Here is a 7,721-nt window from a genome sequence, read left to right as displayed (position 1 = left end):
CGTCTCAAAAAAAAAAAAAAGCAGACTAAAGAGCTTTTGCAAGGCAAAAGGAATAGTCAAGCAGAGTAAACAGACAACCCACAGAGTGGGAGAAAATCTTCACAATCTATACATCCGACAAAGCAGTAATATCCAGAATCTACAAGAAACTCAAACAAATTAGCAAGAAAAAAAAATCCCATCAAACAGTGGGCTGGCATGAATACACAGTTCTCAAAAGAGGATATACAAATGGCCAACAAACATGAAAAAATGCTCAACATCACTAATGATTAGGGAAATGCACATCAAAACCACAATGGGATACCACCTTACTCCCGCAAGAGTGGCCATAATCAAAAAATCAAAAACTCAAAAAATAATAGATGTTGGCGTGGATTTGGTGAAAAGGGAACACCTCTACACTGCTGATGGAAATGTAAACTAGTACAACCACCGTGGAAAATAGTATGGCGATTCCTTAAATAACTAAAAATAGAACTACCATTTGATCCAGCAATCCCACTACTGGGTATCTATCCGGAGGAAAATAAGTCATTATACAAAAAAGATACTTGCACATGTTAATAGCAGCACAATTCGTAATTGCAAAAACATGAAACCAACCCAAATGCCCATCGATCAAAGGGTGGATAAAGAAACTGTGGTATGCGTATACGATGGAATGCTACTCAGCCATAAAAAGGAATGAATTAATGGCATTCGCAACCTGGATGGGATTGGAGACCATTGTTCTAAGTGAAGTAACTCAGGAATGGAAAACCAAACATTGTATGTTCTCACTCATAAGTGGGACCTAAACTATGAGGATGCAAACGCATAAGAATGATACAATGGACTTTGGGGACTTGGGGGAAAAGGGTGGGAAAGGAGTGAGGGATAAAGGCTACAAATTGAGTTCAGTGTATACTGCTAAGGTGATAGATGCACCAGAATCTCACAAATCACCACTAAAGAACTTACTTGGCAGGGCGTGATGGCTCATGCCTGTAATCTCAGCACTTTGGGAGGCCAAGGCAGGCAGATCATGAGGTCATGAGTTCGAGACCAGCCTGGCCAGCATGGTGAAACCCAGTCGCTACTAAAAATATAAAAAATTAGGCATGGTGGTGCACACCTGGAGTGCCAGCTACTGAGGAGGCTGAGGCAGGAGAATTGCTTGAATCCAGCAGGCGGAGGTTGGTTGCAGTGAGCTGAGATCATGCCACTGCACTCCAGCCTGGGCAACAGAGCAAGACTCCTCTCAGAAAAAAAAAAAAAAAACTTGCCGTGTAACCAGATACCGCGTGTTCTCCAAAAACCTATGGAAATAAAAAACTAAAATATATATCTATTAAATTTAAAAATAAATATATAAATGAGCAGAGCCCACACTATTGAGCCATGTGTTCAAGGACTTCCAGTTCTCTCCAGGCCCATAGGAATTAGACCCCAGAGTACTGACAGGTTAGCCAAGTAGGTATGAAAACTCCATCTGCCATCTCAGACGGAGCAGTCTTGAAAAACAGAAACATCTAGTGTAAATGGAAGTACGGAAAATGCTAGCCAGGTGTTTTACATGAGTTCAATTTTGAGAACTCAAGCTCTTTTACTCCCTCTGTCCTTACCCTAAGGCAGAGTTTCTCAACATCGACACTGTTGACCACATGAACACGATAACTTGTGGTTGTGGGGGCTGTCCTGACATCACAGATGTTTCACAAAATCTCTGGCAGAGATTCACCAAGTGGATGCCAGTAGCAAACCACACGCCCCTCCCTAGTTGTGGCTTAATTAGTCTTTAGTGATATAAATTGCGAATATTTCCCCCAGCTTGTCATCTGTTTTCTGACATTGCTTCTGGTAATTTTGGCATACACTCTTTCAATGTAGTCAACTTTAATGATTTTTCCTTTATTGTTTTTGAGTCATCGTTAGAAAAACTTTCTCTATTCACAAGGAGCAATCTCTTTAAAAACAAAAAAATTCTCCAGATTATAGAGTTCACCAATGTTTTCTTCTAGTATTTGTACAGTTTTATTTTTTATATTTAGACTGCTGATCCCTTTAAAGTTTATTCTGGTGTATGGGAAATATAGATCCAATTTTAACTCGCTTTCAAGTGACTTTCGGTTTTTCCACCTGTTTACTGAAGAACCATTTTCACTAATGTCTTCACATGCCACCTATGTTATGTATCAAATAGGTACATATACTTCGATCTGATTCTGAACTTTCTATTTGGTTTGTTGGTCAGATTCTTTCAATTATAAAGGTTTTCTCATATGATTTAATATCTCGTGCAGCACGTTCTCCTTACTGCTCTTCTGCTTCAGATTTTCCTGGCTATCCTTGTTGCTTTTTCTCCCATACAAACTTTTTTTTTTGAGCTGGAGTCTCACTCTGTCACCCAAGCTGGAGTGCAGTCTTGGCTCACTGCAACCTCCATATCCTGAGTTCAAGTGATTCTCATGCCTCAGCCTCCCCAAGTAGCTGGGATTACAGGCGCCCGCCACCACACCCAGCTAATTTTTGTATTTTTAGTAGAGATGGGGATTCACATGTTGGCCAGGCTGGTCTCAAACTCCTGAACTCATGATCCGCCCTCCTCAGCCTCCCAAAGTGCTGGGATTACAGGTGTCAGCCACTGTGCCCGGCCTCTCCCATACAAACTTCAGAGTCAACTTGTTTAGCTCTAAAGAAAAAAATCTTGTTGGCAAGGTATGGTGGCTCACACCTGTAATCTTAGCACTTCGGGAAGCCAAGGCAGGCAGATCACTTGAGGTCAGGAGTTCGAGACCAGCCTGGCCAACATAGTGAAACCCCCATCTCTACTAATACAAATTAGCTGGATCTGGTGGGGTGTGCCTGTAATTCCAGCTGCTCGGGAGGCTGAAGCAGAATTGCTTGAACCTGGGAGGCAGAAGTTAGTGAGCCAAGATAGTGCCATTACACTCAAGCCTGGGTGACGAAGCAAGACCCTGTCTCAAAAAAAATGTAATTAAAAAAAATAAAACTATAGCAAAACACACCAGGTGCAGTGGCTCACACCTATAATCCCAGGACTTTGGGAGGCAGAGGTGAGTGATCACCAGAGTGAGACTCCGTCTCAAAAAAATAAAAATAACATCTTGTTGGTAATCTATTAGAAACATTAAATTTACATATTACCCTGTTATAAATTAACATTTGTACTATTTAGTCATTCTACCCAAGAACATGCTGGGTCCATTCATTCAAGTAATTTTTTTCCTTTGAAGTTTTGCGTCGAATTGGTGGATTCTTAGTTTTACTGACTTCAAGAATGAAGGTGCAAACCCTTAACAGTCACATGCCTGGAATTGGTGGGTTCCTACTCTTACTGACTTCAAGAATGAAGCCACAGACCCTCACAGTGAGTGTTATAGTTCTAAAGGTGGTATATAACCGGAGCTTGTTCCTTCTGATATTTGGATGCGTTCAGTTTTTCCCTTGTAGGGGGTTTGCGGTCTCGCTGAGCTCAGGAGTGAAGCTACAGACTGCTATGGTGAGTGTTACAATTCTTAAGGTAAACCGGTCTAGAGTTGTTCATTCACTCCCAGTGGGCTCATGGTCTAACACTGGCTTCAGAAATGAAGCTACGGACTTTTACAGTGAGTGTTACAGCTCACAAAAATCAGCATAGATCAAAACAGTGAAAGAACAAAGCTTCCACAGTGTGGATAACGGACTGGAGCAGGTTGCCGTTGCTGACTCGGGCAGCCTCCTTTTATTCTCTTATCTGGCCCCACCCACATCATGCTGATTGGTAGAGCCGAGTGGTCTGTTCTGACAGGGCGCTGATTGGTGCATTTACCATCCCTGAGCTAGACATAAAAGTCCTCCACATCCCCATCAGATCAGTTAGATACAGAGTATTGACACAAAGGTTCTCCAAGCCTCCACCAGGGCAGCCAGACAGAGTGTCAATTGGTGCATTCACAAACCTCAAGCTAGACACAGGGTGCTGATTGGTGTGTTTGCTAAACCTTGAGCTAGATACAGAGTGCCGGTTGGTGTATTTACAATCCCTGAGCTAGACATAAAGGTTCACCAAGGCCCCACCAGAGCAGCTAGATACAGAGTGCTGATTGGTGCATTCACAGACCCTGAGCTAGACACAGGGTGCTGATTGGTGTATTTACAATCCCGGAGCTAGACATAAAGGTTCTCCACATCTCCACCAGACTCAGGAGCCCAGCTGGCTTCACCCAGTGGATCTTGCACTGGGGCTGCAGCTGGAGCTGCCCGCCAGTCCCGCGCTGTGCACTTGCACTCCTCAGCCCTTGGGTGGTCGATGGGACAGGGCGCTGTGGAGCAGGGGGTGGAGCTCATCGGGGAGGCTCGGGTAGCACAGGAGCCCATGGAGGGGGTGGGAGGCTCAGGCATGGCGGGCTGCAGGTCCTGAGCCCTGCCCCGGGAGAAGGCAGCTAAGGCTGGGTGAGAAATCGAGCACAGCATCCGTGGGCTGGCATTGCTGGGGTACCCAGTACACCCTCCGCAGCCGCTGGCCCAGGTGCTAAGCCCCTCATTGCCAGGGGCCAGCTGGCTGCTGTGAGTGACGGGCCCACCAAACCGACGCCCACCTGGAACTCCAGCTGGCCTGGAAGTGTGGCACGCAGCCCCTATTCCTGCTCGCACCTCTCCCTCCACACCTCCCTGCAAGCTGAGGGAGCCAGCTCCGGCCTTGGCCAGCCCAGAAAGGAGCTCCCACAGTGCAGTGGTGGGCTAAAGGGCTCAAGCGCCGCCAAAATGGGAGACCAGGCAGAGGAGGTGCCAAGAGCAAGCACGGGCTGTGAAGACTGACAGCACGCTATCACCTCTCAGTGAGTGTTACAGATCTTAAGGTGCCACATTAAGAGTTACTCATTCCTTCTGATGTTCAAATGTGGTGTTTCTTCCTTTTGTTAGGTTTAATGGTCTTGCTGACTCAGGAGTGAAGCTGCAGACCTTCATGGTGAGTGTCGCAGGTTTTTAGGTGGCACCTCTGAAATCATTCATTTTACTCCCAGTAGGCTTGTGATCTTCCTGGCTTCAGAAGTGAAACCGTAGATCTTTGCTATGAGTTTTAATAGCTCACAAAAGTAGTATGGACTCAGAGTTAACAACAGCAAGATTTACTGCAAAGAGAGGAAGAGAGAAAAGGGAAAAAAAAAGACAAGAAGAAAAAGGAAAAAAAAAAAAGGAAAAAAAAAAACTCCCACCACGCAGAATAAAACACAAGCATGTTTGCCACTGCTAGCTTGTGAACCCTGCTTTTATTCTCTTATCTGGCCCCACCTACGTCCTGCTGATTGGTAGAGCTCAGTGGTCTGTTTTGACAGGACGCTGATTGGCGCGTTTACAATCCCTGAGCTAGACACAAAGGCTCTCCACCTCCCCACCAGATTAGTTAGATACAGAGTATGGACACAAGTTCTCCAAGGCCCCACCAGAGTAGCTAGATACATAGTGTCAATTGGTGCATTCACAAACCCTGAGCTAGACTTAGGGTGCTGATTGGTGTGTTTACAAACCTTGAGCTAGATACAGAGTGCGGATTGGTGTATTTACAATCCCTGGGCTAGACACAAAGGTTCTCCAAGGTCCCACCAGAGTAGCTAGAAACAGAGTGTCGATTGGTGCATTCACAGACCCTGAGCTAGATACAGAATGCCGATTGGTGTATTTACAATCCCTCAGCTAGACATAAAGATTCTCCACGTCTCCACCAGACTCAGGAGCCCAGCTGGCTTCACCCAGTGGATCCCGCACCGGGGCTGCAGGTAGAGCTGCCTGCCAGTCTTGCGTCGTGCGCTCAGCACTCCTCAGTCCTTGGGTGGTCGGTGGGACTGGGCCCCCTGGAGCAGGGGGTGGAGCTCATCGGGGAGGCTCGGGTAGCACAGGAGCCCATGGAGGGGGTGGGAGGCTCAGGCATGGCGGGCTGCAGTTTTGAGGCCTGCCCCGCGGGAAGGCAGTTAAGGCCCGGTGAGAAATCGAGCGCAGCGCCGGTGGGCTGGCCCTGCTGGGGGACCCAGTACACCCTCCGCAGCCACTGGCCCCGGTGCTAAGCCCCTCATTGCCTGGGGCCGGCAGGGCCAGCTGGCTGCTCCAAGTGCAGGGCCTGCCAAGCCCACGCCCACCCCGGAACTCCAGCTGGCCCGCAAGCGCGGCGCGCAGCCCCAGTTCCCGCTCGGGCCTCTCCCTCCACACCTCCCTGCAAGCTGAGGGAGACGGCTCTGGCCTTGGCCAGCCCAGAAAGGGGCTCCCACAGTGCAGTGGTGGCTGAAGGGCTTCTCAAGTGCCGCCAAAGTGGGAGCCCAGGCAGAGGAGGCGCAGAGAGCGAGCGAGGGCTGTGAGGATTGTCAGCATGCTGTCACCTCTCAGTTTTGTTCATGTAAGATTTGCACATTTCTTGTTTAGTTTATTTCTAGTTATTTTATCTCTTTGTTGATATTGTATGTAAGCAAGTTTCTTATATTTTCCAACTAGCTTGTTTGTGGATGAGAAAATTAATTGTTTTTATGTATTTATAATCTACTGCCTTACTGAATTTTTTTTCTATTCGTATTTTTTATTGATTCTTTTAAGTCATCTATAGCTATACTATATCACCTATAAATATAAATAGTTGTACTTCTTTCTCCAGTGTTCATCTCTCTAATCGTTTTCCCTTGTTTGATTGCATTGGCTGATACCAATGGAGTACATTGCCTGACCAATTGTGTTAGTATCTACGAAATGAAAGTGTGAGCCCATATGGCTTCAGCAAAGGGCAAGTCATTCCTAACCTCAATGGCTTCTTCTCAAAATAGGTTTACTGGGCAGGGAGACCTAGGAAGGGGTTCTGTAGTCTGGCATTCTCTGCCATCCCGCCTGGATTTAAATAAGGTTGAAGAACTATTTCCAAATTACGTAGGTCAATAATTCTGAGCTCAGCATCCTCCTAGAGAGACATATCTGGCATAAAGTTGTTTCATACATGTTTATCCCATTTTCATTACATCGTATTCTAACAGGCTTATAATGAAAAGCAACCAAAACCAAAAGTAACCACGTTTTTAGTAATAAATGAGATGAGTGCACAGTTGGAGAACTACTCTGATGAGTGGTTCTGATGCTCATGGGACAAAGGCCTGGGTTTTCGTTGTCTGTAATCAAACGTGAAAAAGCAGTTTGATGTGGCACCACTGGAAATGCGCACAGGCCATTTCTTCCCCTCTTTAGCCATTTTCAGAGGGGAAAGGAGAGGGGATGCTGGCATTCTCCAAAAAAGACCCCGGGAAAACCCGTCTCCAGAGCCTCCTGCCTGAAGGTAACATTCAGGCTCTTCTATATTTTTGTCTTTTCTGTCTTTCTCATTTAATAAGGAATTGGTCAATCATGCAATATACCCTTGGGGTTAACCTCCCGGTGGAGAGCCTTGCCCTCTCTCTGGACCCAGAGTGAGGAAGGAAAGATGAGCAGGGGTGAATCAATGGACTTCTGAGTCTCATTTTAGTTTTCCTCAGAACTTTTCAGGGACTGCGCCTTCACTCAAGAAATTTCCCAGGCAGCTGTCTTGAAAACTGAGTTCAGGGTGCCTCTAAGCTATCAGTGCCAGGTGGTGGCTGGAGGAGAGGTTAACACCACTGTTAGAGGACACTAGAGAGCTGAAGGCAGGCGTCTCGTCCGTTTGCAGACGATCACACTCGCAATTGTTATTGCATGGAACTTGGTGATTCATTGGTGTTTAATGTTCAGAA

Source organism: Symphalangus syndactylus, chromosome 23, assembly GCF_028878055.3.
Source record: "Symphalangus syndactylus isolate Jambi chromosome 23, NHGRI_mSymSyn1-v2.1_pri, whole genome shotgun sequence".
In the NCBI taxonomy this organism is placed as follows: Eukaryota; Metazoa; Chordata; class Mammalia; order Primates; family Hylobatidae; genus Symphalangus; species Symphalangus syndactylus.
Note: the sequence above shows the minus strand (reverse complement) of the source record.